At 40.1% G+C, this 17087-nt stretch overlaps 1 protein-coding gene across 1 annotated transcript in view; it reads right to left on the reverse strand.

The window, feature by feature from the left end:
• Positions 1-12707, reverse strand: part of LRFN2 (leucine rich repeat and fibronectin type III domain containing 2) — a 159880-nt gene extending 147173 nt beyond the window's left edge. Inside the window, exon 1 of the mRNA XM_030500006.1 lies at positions 11879-12707. The gene's annotated coding sequence lies outside the window, so the exon portion shown is untranslated. The remainder of the gene's footprint in view (positions 1-11878) is intronic.
• Positions 12708-17087: the final 4380 nt, after the last annotated feature.

Here is a 17087-nt window from a genome sequence, read left to right on the forward strand (position 1 = left end):
AATTTTTTTGCTGGGTTTATACAAATAATTACAAATCATGCAGAGGATGAATTCTATGTGGTTTTCCTATATTCACCATTTATGAGCAGTTTGCATTTTTCTCAGTGAATAACTAAGTCAGTGATTTTGGGTCAGCTGAGCTTTCCAATTTTGCTAGATTAACCATTTTCTCTACTAGAGGCTACGTTTATATTTACCTGCTCAATAAGGACTGAGATATGAGAATTCCTCAGCTTCATTATGAGGGTGATGAGGCACTGACATAGGTTGCCCAGAGAAGCTATGGCTGCCCCATCCCTGGCAGTGTTCAATGCCAGGCTGGATGGGGCCTTGGACAAGCTGGTCTAGTGGGGGGTGTCCCTGCCTGTGGCGGGGGAGTTGGAACTAGATGATCTTAAGGTCCTTTCCAACCCTAACAATTCTATGATTCTTCATCTAAAACCAGCATAATGTAGAATAATAAATGCACAAATATTGTCTATGTTATATGAATAAAAGGTTTTAGTTCATCACTGGAGTGAAATAATGGTATCAGTAGAATTTCTTCTAATATAAATTTCATCAGTAATTCAATATTTCTTCTAATATAAATTTCATCAGTAATTCAATATAGCAATTTACAGTAATAAGTAGAAAATATCTAGAGAAGATTGCGTTAGCCTGGACATATACTTGGAGGATTTCTAGCATCCCAAGCAAGATAGGAAGCTAAGTATAGCTATTTCTGCATTTTTTTGATAATTCCAGATGGCAATACATCCATATCCATCCCAAATGACTATTAAATAAACCCAGCAAAAATAAACAGGAAGATAATGATGTGTGTGATGATTATTTTCTTCAACTCTGTTAAAGCATGTAAACAACTGTACAAAAGGGTTCGGTGGCTTCTACTTTGGCTAATGCTTGTTTTTTGAGTGCTGTTTTCATAATAGTCTTGCTGAAATGAAAAGCCTAAATTAAGCTCTCCAGCGGGCTTACTCATGTAGGCATAGCTGACTGTTGCTGCTGCTGCACAACTCTGGGATTTGATTTGGTTTCCACTGCACCAGTTTAGCACTACTTCGCCATTGCCCAAACCTCATCACTATGACACCCAGTTTAATGAGCAATCCAATCAACAGCTGCTGTAGACACTGTGTGTGATCACAGACTAATGTAAGCCAAAATCCATGCCCCATTTTTCTCTCATATAGAATAGTAACAATGACCCAATTTACATGGAAAGTGCCAAGGATCAATTTATTCACATTTGCTCTGAGTCATGAGTGGAAGATGTATGAAAAGTATATGGAGTTGTTACTGCAGTGTCAGCATACTAATACACAGTCCCCAAAGCTCTGCATTCTAGGAAGATTTTGACTTACATTATCAGGAACTCTTCATTCCTTTTTCCCATGACTGAGAGAGATGAATCACCTGTTAAGGATAATCTCTAACAAATTTAGAAGTGGAGTGGCTGTAATTTTCATTTTTAAGCATAGGAGAATACAAGCCATGTTCCAGCCAACAGCATTTCCAGTACAAAGAGCACAGAACTGCTGCATGAAGCTGTTCTGCCACAGGAAACTTTCTCTCTCACTTTTTTCAGCCATTCTTTTACTGTTCAGTTCCCACAGTTGCATTGGTTGCAAAGTCCATTTTAATTCCTTGATGATCAGACGTGTGTGTCCCCTCTCGCCCCCTGTTGCTTTTGTACAGCTAAAATTTGGAAGTTAATTCTCTCCAGAGATTAGGAACTACGATGGCCTGCTTTGCCATGGCCCAAGCCTCCCACTCCAACAGTATGTGTTCATTACCATTTTACCTTCATATTACCCATCCTGTGAACCTTAAAACAAATACAGTGGTTTACAGTCTATTTTTATTTGGAGAAGTCATCAAATGATCTTTTCCCTTTATGTACAACCATCCATAAATAACAGACCTACTAGGGCAAGAAAGCAAAAAAATGAGAAAGGAGGAAAGAAAAATTCTACAAACAGAAGTGGAAACATCTCTGTATGGCTATCAGCAATCCTAAAAGTATTCAAAAGCCTGATTTTATCAGAAGTTGAGAGACAAATTTAATTTGTTTAAGTTAGAGTGACTAATCACAATTTAGAGAGTGTCTGTTTTCTAGAAAATGCTTATTTTTGGTAAAAATAGGACAAGGTGCCACATTAAAACTTTCCACATGATAAAAAGTTCAATTTTGTTTTAAAATAAAACTCACAAACATTCCAGGTGAAAATACTTTAAAAAAAACCCAACAAAAAACAAAAAACAAAGGAAGATGCCAAATAACCTCCTCCTCTCCTCCTCCCTTTCCCCAATATACCCAGTAAACTGATTTGGACAAAACCTATTCTCTAATGAAAAAAGTTGACTCTCCATTAGCTCTCTTTATGTTGTGTCTGTACTTTTGCTGACATAGAGTTACTCCCCTGAGTGTATCCTTCACTTCTATAAATGCTTCATAAACATTAGTAATCTTAGGCTTAATACAGGTCTCTGACATCTGTTCTTACTATCTCCTATTACAAAAGCAGAAGTGAAAGCAAAGTTTATGCCTGTGGCCAAGAATGTATCTAACCATATGCACACACACAGGCCGCATGTGTATATAAACATATGTGTTTAATGATTTGAAAAAAGGATTTAAGAGGGATAGAAAGGAATTAAAAATGGGGTTTGGGGCTGAATTGTAATGTTTTATTCAAAAGAGAGGAAGATGCTTTGTTTAAATTGGACACATTTAAATTTTCCAAAAATATTTATTGATTCTGAAGTGGAAACATAATTGTGAATTGGTAGAGCATTTCATTTCAAAATACAATTTCAGAAGTGACCTGATGTATAATATATGAAAGAGGGAAATATTTCCAAATTAGGTAAATTGTAATCATTAAAGTTGTCTTCCTTTTTTCTTTGCAATCAAGTGTGTGCTTTTGGCAAGTTTTGCTAAGTCCTGCATAGCTTTTTGCAGGCCTACTTTGACTGTAAGACCAAAGCTTTACTTACAAGGTTATGCTTCCCTTAGTGCTTTTTCTGGTTTTGACGTACAACAAATGAATATATGTTTACACATATATGTGTCACAGAGACTGGTACTGACATTCTCTTCCCTTATGAGATGCCAGGATTTATTGAATACCAGTATTAAAATGCACTTACTGATACAGTCTACATTTTATTTTTATTAACAGTGGTTGGAAGTATTGGTTAAAAAATATTTGTTTTGATTTAATCCTTACTTTATTTTTTATTTCATCTCAATTGTTTCATATATATTAGCAAAAAAAGGTCTCTTAATCTAGCTACGTATGATTTGCCAGCTACTAATATTAATGACCTGCTTAATCACTGTTCATGTTGTGTTCAGATTGTTGGTCATCCTCATCACGTGTGATATAGGTGCTGCTGCTTCTCTGAATGACTAAAACATTTGAAAGCATGGACAGCTGAATATCACTTTAGACAAACAAATCTCAGAAAAATTAGTGGGAATCTAAGTGATCAATATCACTTAATGTCACCCAAATCTTAACAGCTATCAACAGAATTATAAGCAACCAAGTTCCTCCTGAGTATCAATTTCCAAATTCCTACTGGTAAGCTTATTTTTCCTTTTCTTATCTGAATATATGATTTTATACCTGATGCCCTATAAGCATTCAGTAATATCTGTTACTTTATTACAAGATGATCAAAAGACAACTGTGTGTTGGCAAGGTAATTGTTTTCTTTTTCCTATTAAGATTACAGGAATAAACAATTTTTTATTTTTTTTAAAGAACCCAACAATAAAAGAACTCCAATATATATTATAAAATAAATCTATAGCTACAGGAGAGATAATTTAGAAGCAAAGTGGAAAGTATTCTGAAAATGACAATCTGAGATCCCATATTAATTCTTTTCAAAAAGCTCTCAGATAATGCTTTGCTTAAATGTCAGAAAGGCTCTGAAAACGGAAGGAAGGGAAACAAAGGTCCAAAACTGTGTTCATTTGTTCTGAAATGTTTTTGCCACCTATAACTAAAGACTCCGCAAAAATGGCTAATCAACTTGGGGCATGAACACAGCCTGGCTTCCCATGTTGAAATACTGCGACTGAAGAAACAGGCTTCTGAAAACAAGCTTGATTTGCTGGGGACTAAGATTTGCTGCACAAATGAAGTCTCAAGCTGCAATTTGCCTTTTACCTAAGCCAGGAAGACAAGACATATTTAGGAAGAACAGCTGGCTGCAGAGTTCATTTTTGTTCTTTATGTACTTGTCAATATAAAGAAAAAAGAATGACTGTGAGCGTGTGTGAGTGCAACTACATCACACACGAAACTTGGGAGGCTTTTTATTTAGGTTTTCCTAAAAGATGATTGATTTTTGTAATAGAAGGACTTTTGTGGAAAACTGCACTTTTAATGTATGCATTAAGCTCATCACAGTCCCATGACAAAACAACACATGCTATCACAAAAATAGTCAAAAGCAATTCCTTAAAACAAACATGATTAGACTGACATAAAATAAGTAAAAACCCTCTGTAACAGAAAGGAATAGCACAGCCTAACAGAGACCTCATTCTCAGGTCTTTACCCAGTGCCTGGCACAGGAGGTGGTGTCAGGGCCTGCATATCTTATGGCCTGTGTGTGTGAAGTGTACCCCAACTAGGTCTCAGTTTCAGTTAGGTCACTAAGTGATCTGTCTGCTATTTAATGCTAACTACAGCAACATGGGAGTAGCAGGATGTATCAAACGAAATCAGTGAGCTGTGCTGGAAAGTACTGCAGTAGCTGTTCCTTGGCCTGAGGGCGTTATTTATTTTTAAATATAAATCCTATAGTTGAGATAGGATGTAGCATAACTTTGATTTTTACATTCTGTGGAAGGACACTGATGTAGGGTAGAAGTCACCAATGCACAGAAATTCACCATGTCCTGTCTCAGTCTTCTTGCAGGAGGATGTATTTCTTCTTTTTCTTGTTAGAATCTCAAATGCAGGGAAGTTTCCTTTTAGCCACAAACTCACAGGGTCATCACACACTTTTCTTATGCTGTTCACAGAATTAGGCAGGTGAAAAATTTGTCAAAGAGGAAAACAAAACACTAAGATGGGCATGAAATGCAGCCATTTGACATCCAACATAGCAAAGACAGATGTCAGCCCATCAATTGCGTTCTGTCCCGAAAATATACCATATGAAGATGGACCTGTCAAGTTTTAGAGGGTCCCTAACATTAGTTTGAAAGCTTGTTGCTAGGTTCTACTAAGAATTCCGGGAGAGGGTTATAATTATTAATGAGTGACTCATCTGCTCACTGATGATAAAAAACTCTTTGTGTTCAATGCTAAGGAAAAATAAATAAATAGCATCCTCATTCCACTCACCAATTCAGAGAGGGGAAAGAAAGAAACAAATGAACAAAAGGCTTGAATAATTTTTAACATGTTAACCAAAAGGTTAAAACAAGTTAGATGTGACAAGTAAAGCACCCCACAGTGGCTCAAGGAGGGATCAGCTATGTACAGTGTCACTAAAGACACATATCATAAGACCTTCTTTAGCTCAGCCTGGCACTCCAGCTCAGCAGCAAGAAGAGTCATACAAATATCTAAGGAGACAGAAACATCATCATAGCTGTATCACTGGTGATTTTTCTGTTTCTCTTCCCCCTCATCCTACCAAAATTTCTACAGTCTTTCTCCAAACTGCTCTCTTTGCACTTAGCGCATTTGCTCTCATAAAAATGCCTCAGGCTGCTCTTCAACTCCTGTGCTCCGACTCTCTGCCAGTAAGGCCAGTTCTCTCCAGTTCACATGTAACTGCTGGCACCCATCCCTCGGTTTGAAAAAAAAATGCAATTTATTGAGGCACTTGAAATTTCTTTTCCCAGCAGCTGGAGGACCACCAGGTCCAGTCAGGGTAGGATGCTGGGAACCATGGACAGGGGAAAGCTCACCCTCTGTGAGATTCCTGTCCACACTGTATAACTGTAAAGCCTCTCAATAACCTTCCTCCTCACCTCATGAAGATATCATGGTCCAAATGCATCTGGGGAGCTGTGAAAAGAAGATGTAACTGTGGTGATAAGGAAAGGTCACACTGTCCTTGCAAAGTGGGTGTCAACTGAAAAGTTCATGGCTTAGTGTGCTACTTGGTCATGTGAAATGGGATTAGAAAATACTTACCTACCTCACAGTGGTATTTGTCAATCAAATTGAGATTTTTCAGGGATAACTACAAGATATTTTGATTATAAGCAGCCTGCAAACAAAACCCCTTGATCCTTTCCTCCATGAGAATTTCTGGGACCTAACGCATTTTTCTACTGAGCATTTCCAGAGGATGTAAGTTATCTGACCTGACTACAGGGAGAAAGTGCAGTCAATAATTTGGAGAGAAAAGAATCAATGTTGTATCCTTATCTAAAAACCAATATATAGTAAATATCTGCCAGCAGCAGTGATAACATTCACTTACACTGGAGATAACTCATACAAAATGCCAACTAGCCATCAGTTTAGGAAACCAACAAAATAGTCTCAGTCCAGATAATTTATATTCTATCAATAGTTTGGCCTTTTTCTTTTTTAGTTTAGTACACTTGGTTCACATACAAACCATGCAGAGCTTTCTGAGTATTGCATGTATTTACCTAGTCACAGGAATATTATTCACAAAGGGAAGGAGATTGAATGACTACTGAAATGATTGAGAAGGTTTTGATTTTTGTCTCTGAGGAGACAGCCATTTGTTGTTGGCTGCTTTCAAACCAGACAGGGACTGCTGAGCAAGCCATGACAGGCATTTTTTTTCCTCTCAATTTTTCCTTTTGCCATTTGACTGCTCTTTGTTTTCATTCTGTACTGGAAAAGCGATACTTTTTTTAAGGCTGTTAACAGAGGGATCTGATATAAATTCTGGTACAGCCAGTTTTTCCTATCTAGCACACATACAGGTGCTGCCCTTTCACTGATGTCACAACCCACCCATCCTGCCACTGCAACAGAGGATGCGGTGTGTTTAAGACATCCTCTTTTCCTTTTCGCTTCTTAATTTTTATCTTAAGGCTGTAACAAAAAAAGGATTACTCATTCTGATTGACATACTGAAGCTTTTCTGAAGAGCTTAGACACTACAGGAGAACAGCTAAGGACTCTTTACACCTAGTGCCGTTTTGAGCCCCCTTGGTCCTCAGCCTGCCAAAGCAAATTGCAACTCTAAAGACAGGAGAGGAAAAATTCCTTACTTCCTCACCTGTGTACATATTTCCTCCAACATCACATGTGTCTGATCCCCACAATTCACGTGTCTTGATCCTATTGAGGTCTTCGAAAGTCTGTCCTTCTCCCAGCTAATTCAACTCAAACTCTATACAGTCCAGTCTCAACTGGACAGTAGCAACAATTTGTTTCAGACTTATGCACAGCCCTGACCTACCTCCTCTGGCTTCAGCTTCAGGGTAAGAGTCACACTGATAATTTTCTGCACCAGTGCCACACACGTGTTTTCCAGGGATTTTCAGTGCAACATTAGCTCTATTAAAGCAGACAAGATGCTTTCAGCCATCACGTGCTCTCTGGTTTTATCCTTAATCCAGCTTTCTGTTCTGCTCAGAACCTACGCTGGTATGTGCTGGGGTGCACCAGCACTACCTCTCACTTTCTGACCAACCAGGGTCCCAGACCCTGGATTTAGTGCTATTCCAGGGCCCTCTCCTTATCTCACCTCCTTCCATAACACCACGGTGATAGCAGATCCACTGAAGGATTAGAGACCTGTTCCTTCCTGAGGGGAGATTAGCAGAAGCCTCCTAAATGCTCCATTGTACTGCTTGTACTATGGCTACAGCCATGCTCTCATGTCTACTCTTATTTAGCTGGCATATCGTCTCAGCACAGGTGTTTTCCATAACAGGAAGAATGATTTCGAAAGCAGACACTCAGAGGCTTTGATATCTCACAGCACTCGTTGGCAAGATGCTCCTGGAATAATCCCACTTGGCCAAGTAAATTGGCTTCCAGGTAGGGCTTGGCAGACAAAACTTTTCTGGTCCTATGAACTGAAATGAAATTGTTGGTAATTTCCTTGGCCCAAACTGAGATCGAAAGTATGCAAGCCTTCTAATGAGCTAGAAATATTTAGTTCCAGTTCAACTGACAGATTTGCTTGTCGTTTATCAAAATGGATTTGAGTGTGGCCCTTTCTTGATCAGGTTTCATATGAATTATTTTCGGTTTTCATACAAAATACAAGAACTGGAAAGAAGTAATAAAATTTATCTTCCAGAAAAAAGTAAGATGGGTTGCTCTGAGTTTTTGCAGTCAGGGAATTCATAGAACTGACCATTTCCAACCATGTTTTGTTCTGATAAATCTATATTTTCCTGACAAAACCAAGAACATTTATCACTGAAAAAATCCCACACAGCTGCCTTCTATGTAGGTCAATAGGGATTCTGGATAGGACCAAACCGTGACAGCACTTCTCTTCCTTTTCTCCCGTGTTTTGAAATCAGCTTTTCTTTTTTTCTTACTGAAAAGATGTTTTCTGACTTTTGCTGCTGCTGTTCATTTCGTACGCTGATGTTGACATCCTGGGTTTGTCAGAAATGTTTTCCCATGAAGATGAGGATGTCATCAGAGACCCGGATCATGGGCAGGATGGAGCAAGCGACAGAAGAGAGAAGAATTGCAAACACTGTCATACAAATATTCTGAAGTATGATGACAACCGCTGCTTCTAGGGAAACAGAAATACTCCTAAATGATGTGTCCTTTTCTGAGTTTTCCAAGCAGCATCACTATGGGTCCTTTAATGACATGTTTACATCTGTTAATTTCATGCCAAGGTTTGGCAGTCACCCATACAGAAGCTAATTTGAGTTACTAGAAGCAGAAGTACCACTTACAAGCTTCCCTCCTTTTGTGCATCCTGGGTGGAGGCAGGCTGGGCAGAGAGTGACAGCTGGCCCTTTACTGAAGGACTGCATCACACTGGGTGATTTGTGGGTTCTGTTATTACTCCAGCACACTCAGATGAAACCTTATCTTTTGTCACAATGACTGGAAGCTGTTCAGCATCCTGCAAGCAGTCGCAGCCTCTGGACACTGACAGAGTAAATCCCAGCACCTTGGTGAGATGTTAAGTCACAATAATTGAAGCCTACATTTTTAAGGCAAAGAGGAAGCACATGGGATTCAGCAGTGGCCCATTTGGTGCTGGGCAATGGATTTCACACTCCTCAAGGCTGGCTTAAAGGAGCCATGGATGTCTTCCTCTGCCTTTCATAAAAAGTGTTACTGCTTTTCAGTCCAGCACCTAGAGGACAGTTGCTCTTTCCACAAACACATCACAGTGTACTACAACAAACCCAAAGAAAGGAAGACTGAGCACTCAGGCCAGGAAGAAGACTGAGTACACGCTTGGAACAAACTACCCTTTTTCTCCCACAGGTGATCAAGGCTGAAATGCTTCAAAATGCATGAAAAAAGGAGTTTGGGGGTGAAGAAGCACTGCCATCACCCCCTCCCTCCCCTCTTTGGGGGTGGACAGCACATGCAGCCGCAAGGGTTATCAGTCTGCAACCCTTCACTAAAGAGATTCACCCTAAGTCACCTGAAGTATATTCCCACCTACTACCAGTTAAAGCTTGATCATTTTGGATCAGCTTCCCATTTTGTTTTTTTGCCCATGAGGGGACCAAATGGGTCTAACATAGTTACATTGCAAGGTTCAGTCAGTGGTCAGAATCCTCTGACAGGGATTGCCACGGAGCTATCAGCTCAGGTCCACCTGAGCAGCAGGCAGATCAGCGGCTGCGGGGCGAGGCTAGATGTGCCACTTGTACTTCCCATTGGGAAAAAAGGTCGGTTATGTTCCAAGTGTAAATTTAAACAGGAAGTACTAATGTTGTGAAGAGCGGCATGGGGCAGAGGGGACAGCAGCAAACAATGGCGCTGAGTCTGGATCACATTTCTCACCTTGCGCAGTGCACACCCAGGGCTGCCAGCTTGCCTGTCTGCCAGTGCCCTGCACAGCCAGATACCGGGGGACACCCAGCTCAAAGTCACCCTAAAGAAAACAGAGCTGTCCTGGGGAGAGCACAACAGACACCATTTCTGATCCGAGAGGTGATATAGATCTTTGATGTGATTCATAGGTTAAAATGGCTTGATTGAGCAAAATGACTTTTTTCTTCCTGTCTCCTAGCCTTGTTTATTTTCTCTTGCATCTGATCTCTCCCTGAGAATTAGTAGCAGTTTCACAGAAAGTCTGAAGCTCTGCTTTGCACTGCTGTGACCAGGCAGCTATGAGCAGAGTGCACGCTAAAAGCACTCTGTTGTGCTCAAGTGGCGATCTGTAGGCAATGCAAACTAACCACCAACCCAGGGCAAGCTGTTAACAGAGAAATGGTAACCAGCCTGAAATACTGAAAAATAAAAGTAATGATCTGTCTCTCTTCATTGTCACCACAAGCTCAAATTTGCCTTAGTATAGCCTCTGTACACAACAAAATCCAATAGGAAACTGATACCCTGCATGTAAATGTTTCCTGTTTCCCAAGGAACAGAAAATACCAGTGACAATTGTGTGGTGGCTGCTGGACTTATTCATGGTAAGCATTGTATAACGAAGATAAGACGTGTGAATTTAATTCACTGTGGCTTTATAACTCAAGTGATGCTTACTGTTTTCCTGTCTCTTCTCATCAGAAGTGTTATTTTGTCCTATTAATCCTAAAGATGGAGTAATAAAAATAAACCCTACTCTTCTTAATATTTCCATGGCACTCCCCCAAAATTACTAGATCAGCCCTAACAAAAAATGATTCTTGTTTTAAATCAATGCTATTTGTCTCCTTTGGGCAGGAAGGAGTTACCCAGTTTAAGAACCCTTCCTTACAGACATTACCACAACTGACCACTTTACATTTCCAGTTTATTAATCCATCATACTGGGACTTGTTGACTTCATCACCGATTTCTGCTCTCTCCTTTAGTTTCTTTCTTGTTTTATTCAGACATGCTCTTGCTTTGCGATGCAAAATTGTGCATATGTCCATGCAAGCCAGGCAGAGACTCCGTTTCCATTTTGCTACATCTTGTCCTGTCTGCCATTTAGATGCTTCTCCCCACTCAAATTCTCAGTACACTTAGTCTTGCTGAGAGCATATACGTCTGATGATGTTAGACAGACATGACATGGCATATACCTGCTTGTGTACCCCATCCCCCCCATGCCCACCTTGCCAATTCTGCGTGTTCCTCATCAGTGGCATCACCTTACCAAGAACACCAACCTCTGTAACAGCAGACACTGAAGTGGACTCCCACTGCACCTCCACACCCCTCAGTCCCTTCCCTTCTTTATGCCTTCTGTTTCTTCACATGACATGTGCCAAGGTCCCCACTCTTTTGCTGTGTGGTTTCATATACAGCAGAGTTGATCTGTCCAGCAAAGTTCTTCCCTAGCTTTTCAGGATTTACTAATTCCTCCACTTTCATAGCTTTGCTACTCAGTTTTTCCTTTCTAAGAAACCAAATTATTATCCTTTCTTTCAAACCTCTTTTCAAACTGTTTCAAAACTGCCATGAAAAAAATCCCTACTGACACAAAAATAAATACTCTTTTTGAACTGCCTTTTCATGCCGAGGGAAGCAGAAACCAAACTGAGATTCATTTCTCTACATGAACAATCTTATCTAGGCTAACGTGAAAAGGAAGATAAAGTTATACATTTCTTTGATGCTTTTAAAGTGCATGACAACAGATTTTTTTTGCCATAAGAGGTAACTGTGTATAAATATTTTGTGTACATATCCGTATATGGTTTGTGTTATAGCTATATATAGTTTATATATACATATGAAAAAAGCCTTGCACTTACCTTTGAGAAGTAACATTTATCCCAGGTTTGGTAAAATAGTCTCAGACAGGCACTTAGACCTTCTTTCTATGCCGTGCATCCTTTTTTCAAAAGCAGATATAATCAGAAAAATCCTGGTTGATCTCTAGCAAACCAAAATGCAGACTAGATTGTTTGTCAGATGCAGCCTGATTCAGTAAAGTCCATGTGTGTGGATCCCTGAGACTCCTTTTGCAGTAATATCCAAAGCACAAAAAAGGGGAAGAAAAAAATAAAGAAAAAAAAAAAGCAAAGCAAGAAAGAACAACAGCAATAAAAAAGTGAATAACTTGTTCTTTTCTTGTTTGGTTTAAAAACCCCGGTCTTGGACGACTAAGCAGCCTGCAGGCTTTTCAAGCATTCTGATCCTAGTGCATCCCAAGGTAACACATGCATTTTGGTACTGCAAGTCTTCAAGTTCATACTAGCAAGCCCGGATTCTGTATATGTGCGTGTGTGTTCGGGAGGGGGGTCGAGTTGTATCGTGGGGGGAAGAGAGACAGGGAGATACACACACACACGCAGAGATGGAAAAAGGAAAAACAGCAAACTGGAGTGATCTCACGGAGTGCTCTAGATGGCAGAGCCTGCACGGCTTGTAAGACAAGCATGTGCACACACCACCAAAACAAAAAAAAAAAAAAAAAAAAACCACGGAGAGAAAAAGAGAGAGGGGAAAAAAAAAAAAAAAAAAAAAAAAACCAGCCGAGAGAACTAGCAGGCAGCTTCAGGAATTTCTTCTTACCTCTTCTGACGACGCAACATACAGCAAGTGCTTTGTACTGCATAGGAATCCGTGCAGGCACGACTCAGACCCCTCACTTCTGAAACAAACAAATATGTAGCACAGGAAAGGGAAAAAATCAGAAAGCAGAGGAACAAATGGTACCAAAAGAAGCTATTAAATAAGTAAGAGTGTCAGGGAGGAGGCTTGAGTGGCTGGGAGGAGAGTAGTTGGTACAGAAGGAGGCATCCAAACTCCTGGTCCTAATACAGATTGGCTCTGTAATTATGTGGCAAAGCACTGCCTTCTAAGCCATTGCATAATAATAGAAACCTAAGCTGTGTAGACACAGCCTGACATGCTAAATCCTCAGGAGCTACACTCAACATTTGTCAGTGAAAAGCGTGTCAGTTCTCTGGGGGCGGGGGAAGCTGAAGGAAAAGGGAAGGGGGGAGAAATTTTACTGCAAAATGCACAAGCCGCAGCTGCAAAGAGCTCTCAGGTGGTGCCAGTGCCTGAAATGCTATAGTGGAAGCTGTATATATCCGTTATCTGTATAGGGAGAGATAAATACAATGTTTGATACTGAGGGTACCAGCATGGTTTAGTGGTGCTAGGTTAACGGTTGGACTTGATGATCTTAAAGTTCTTTTCCAACCTTAACCATTTATAATTCTGTGATTCTAACAACACTGTCAGCTCCGTTCATGCTATTCAATACTAGAAGAATTTTCCCTTGTTATATTTTAGTAACTTAAATGACAAAGAGAAGAGTATGTACAAAGCTTTTCTGTGTTAAATATTATTATTTCCAATGCTTGTGTCAAGAAGTAGCTCTCCCTTTGTGCTGAACGGTATTGGAATGTCTAAATAAAACCTGAATTAAGATAAAAGAGCTCAAGAGGATTAATCAGCCTTTCCCATTTACTGGCGGGTTCCTCTCTACAGCCCCCCAGACACAGAGACACACATTTTCTTCTGCCTCCCTTGGTTGAAGAGGCTCCTACACAGAGCCAGGGAAAAGAAGAGCACTGACTAAATAAGAGCAGGCAAAACCCTAGCTCATTCGAATTACCACACACCAGTACCAATACTCCAACAGACAGAACAATTCATAATGTAAATGGATGGAATAAAAAAAAAAAACCAAGCAAGAAGGATAATTTTGCAATGGAAATTTACCTGGAAATTGCAGCCCTGGCTCACACGTATGGTGTGGCACCATCTAGTCCAGCATCCTGCCTCTGGACAGCCATCAGTACTACACACTTCCAAGGAATTTGAATGAATTTGTACAGTCAGGGCTAGACAGCCAGGGCTAACCTGTTCATGGGCAAAGCTTCTCCTTAATCCCTGCTCTTTAAAGATTAGTTAATGCACTGAAGCATGAGCAAGAGAACCATCTGCCTCTGCACTTCCAGATTAAACATGTAAGGTCTGATCCTGAGGCCCTTCGTAGTTGGTGTAAAGTACATGTCTTTTTAGGCACCCTAGATCTAAAGAGAATAATCTTCTGTTGCTTTGTAAACAACCCAAGAAAAGTATAAAAAAAAGGCATGAGTTCAGCATATTGTTACAGAGCCATCTACCCTAGTTACTCTCCTCATTTACTTCTTACTCCTGGTGGAAACACCAGCTATATTTCAAGAGGCCATCCAGTGCAGGTAGGAGAACCAGGTCACTCAGCTAATAGATAGGTATCAAATCTGGCCTCTAGAAGGTCAAACCAGACTGAACTGAAAACTTTTAAGACATTTTTTGAGAATGACTGCATAAAGCAACACACACTTCTTTGGAGGAGCTCATGAAAAAAATTCTGCTGCAAAATTCAAAAATCTTACTGTTATCCAGTCTCACTCCTTTAATCTATGCCTGCTGTGTTCCTTGTGAGATTCTCTATATCCCTAAGGTGAAGCTGCAGGTGTTGCATATAAGGGAGTTACAGTGTGGTAAAACAGAGGAGGAAGACAGAACAATTATCTATTTTGCAGTCTATCCAGCTTTCCTTGGCTCTATGTGGAACAGTGCTGAAGGGCTTTTCTTGGGAGGAAGGCCAAGAGTTACAGTGGTTCATAACCTTACTGGGCACTGAAATAAACAGCCTGGCCAAAGAAAAAGTTCAGAGGCTGGTAATTGTGAACTAGGCATTAAGAATCTTAAAATATTACTTCATTTACTAGATGACTAAAACATGAATTTAGGAAGCTAACTTTAAACAAAGTTCCTGGGAATCCTGGGCCATGATGTTGGCTAGAAAATCAAATTGAAGGTCTAATCATGTCAGTGCCTTCTAAAATAAAGGTCAGTTCATCACAGATAGAGAAGACATCTCTTAATAACATCAGGAATTAATAATAGACTCTGGGACTACTGTTTCAGAGTCTGATTTGAAAGCAAAGTGTTGCTTGCAATGACAGAAATCAATGCACTCCAAAAATCCACCAAAAACCTTTCACCAGCTACAGTTGTGACAGTGACAAATTCCAAGGGAAAATCAAAGGTGATACAACCCTGGCAAAAAGTCACCCAAAACAGATTTTCATGAGGCTGTGATGTGGTGAGTTCCCAGTGTGCTAGGCCAGTGTGCTTTCTGGTTTTCCTTCATAGCCTCCAAACTTAAATCACAGTTCTCTGGTCTTCATGCCATAGCTTCTTATTTCTACTAATCATCCCTGATATATATTGCTTCTCTCCTAACTAAGGAGCTTCTCAGCGAAGCAATCTCTTTCTTCCTTGGTCATTCTAACAGGAAGGGGGCTGCCACTTCCATTTGTCTTTTGTTCAGGCCTCCCCTCTCTCCAATCCTGCCTTAGCTCACAGTCATCCAAGATACTTGCTTTAACTACATCTGCTCTCATTTCCACCTCCAGGGAATTCCTACTGCCACCCAAAAGAGCCACAGGAGAAATCTTGCTCTGCCTAGGTAGTGATCCTCTCACAGGCCCACAACACTCACCCCTGGAAAGAACTGTTAAGGTTCAATATCCTGTTCCTGACTTAGATCTGTAAAGTACATTGGAGACCATGACTACAGATGCCTAACTCCATGCTCACTGAACCTTGCTGAGCAGCTGAACCTTTCAGTCATGCAGCAATTCCTATGCCCCAGCAAAGTGCATAATTCCTATCTAAAGGGATCTTATAAAGCCCTTACAACCATATTCATGTAAATTCCCTTGTACAGTGGCAACCAACAAAAAGACCTAGCTTGACACAGAAATTTTCTAATAGGGATGTTCTCCTTTGACATACAGTACCAGGTACAATACCCAAACCCAAGAAAAGTTTGAACTAGGGCAGCAGAGCAAGACAAAAAATAGAATTTAAATGCTTTTGCAACCTCCAGGACACCTTTACCTACCACAAACATAATTCTCCTTTCCAAATCTAGCAGAGGACATACTGAAGCCTTTGGCCATCTGATTGACAATACAATTTAGCATGTACATGTAGACAACAGCAATTCACATTTCCTGCCCACCCCCTTCCAGACTGAAGTAGTCAGCACTGGTCAGCATGACTCTTTCATCAATGGCTGTCAACCAATTACACTGATTGAAGGACAGTTTAAAAACCATTTGGTCTGTGGCCCTACTGAGAGAACAGTTATCAGAGGCTGAACCCGCCTGCTTTCAAACATTGGAGATTTGGGAAAAAAACCTGTAAATGTCTTGGGTGCTGTTCAGCTCAGGTCTTTACAAATCATTGAATGGCTGTTTACACATGTATATGCCAGTACAAAATATCCTTCTCACATCCTCCACCCACACATCCCTCTGCTTTTAAAAGCAGCTCCAGCCAACAGACAAACTGAATATGCATTCTTTCCGTTTCCTGTATTTTATCATGGGGAAATCCTAGTCCCAGATTTCTAGACCCAGAGGTACGACAGAAAAGCAGGTGCTGTTTCACAGCGCAGTGCTAAAAAAAAAAAAAAGATTCTGGGGGTTATTAATGAGACAAAGGCAGCACAGAAGGTCCCTTTTGCAAAGCACTGTTATAAAAAGCATGGGAAATATTAATTTCTTTAAAAACGCTCAGACAACTCCACAACAATCTTCCATTGTCCATCTTGTAGCTGAATGCAGAAGGGTTTCCAAATACCAGGATCCTTTTTTTTTTCAGATCACAGAATCAATTACATATTCATAACCTACTCCATTTTAAGCATTCATCTCAGCTGGAATAACCAGGATACATATGCTAACCTTAAGAAGATCCACTATAACTTTGTAGATGTTCTGAAAGAAAGTCAGCATAGTATTTTTATCCCAGGGTTATTATTCTTTCCAGGTTCTTCCTTTACAAGCAAGGAAATCCTTGTACTTCTGTTTTGCATAATCATATGTCCAGCTCAGTGAGTGAAATTTAATGCCCTTTGATTGATAGGTTAGGACCAGAAGCGATTGTTATGGGCATCTCATTTGACCTTCTGAATAACCTTAGTTACAGAATTCCTCTCTGTGG

Source organism: Strigops habroptila, chromosome 10, assembly GCF_004027225.2.
Source record: "Strigops habroptila isolate Jane chromosome 10, bStrHab1.2.pri, whole genome shotgun sequence".
NCBI lineage: Eukaryota > Metazoa > Chordata > Aves > Psittaciformes > Psittacidae > Strigops > Strigops habroptila.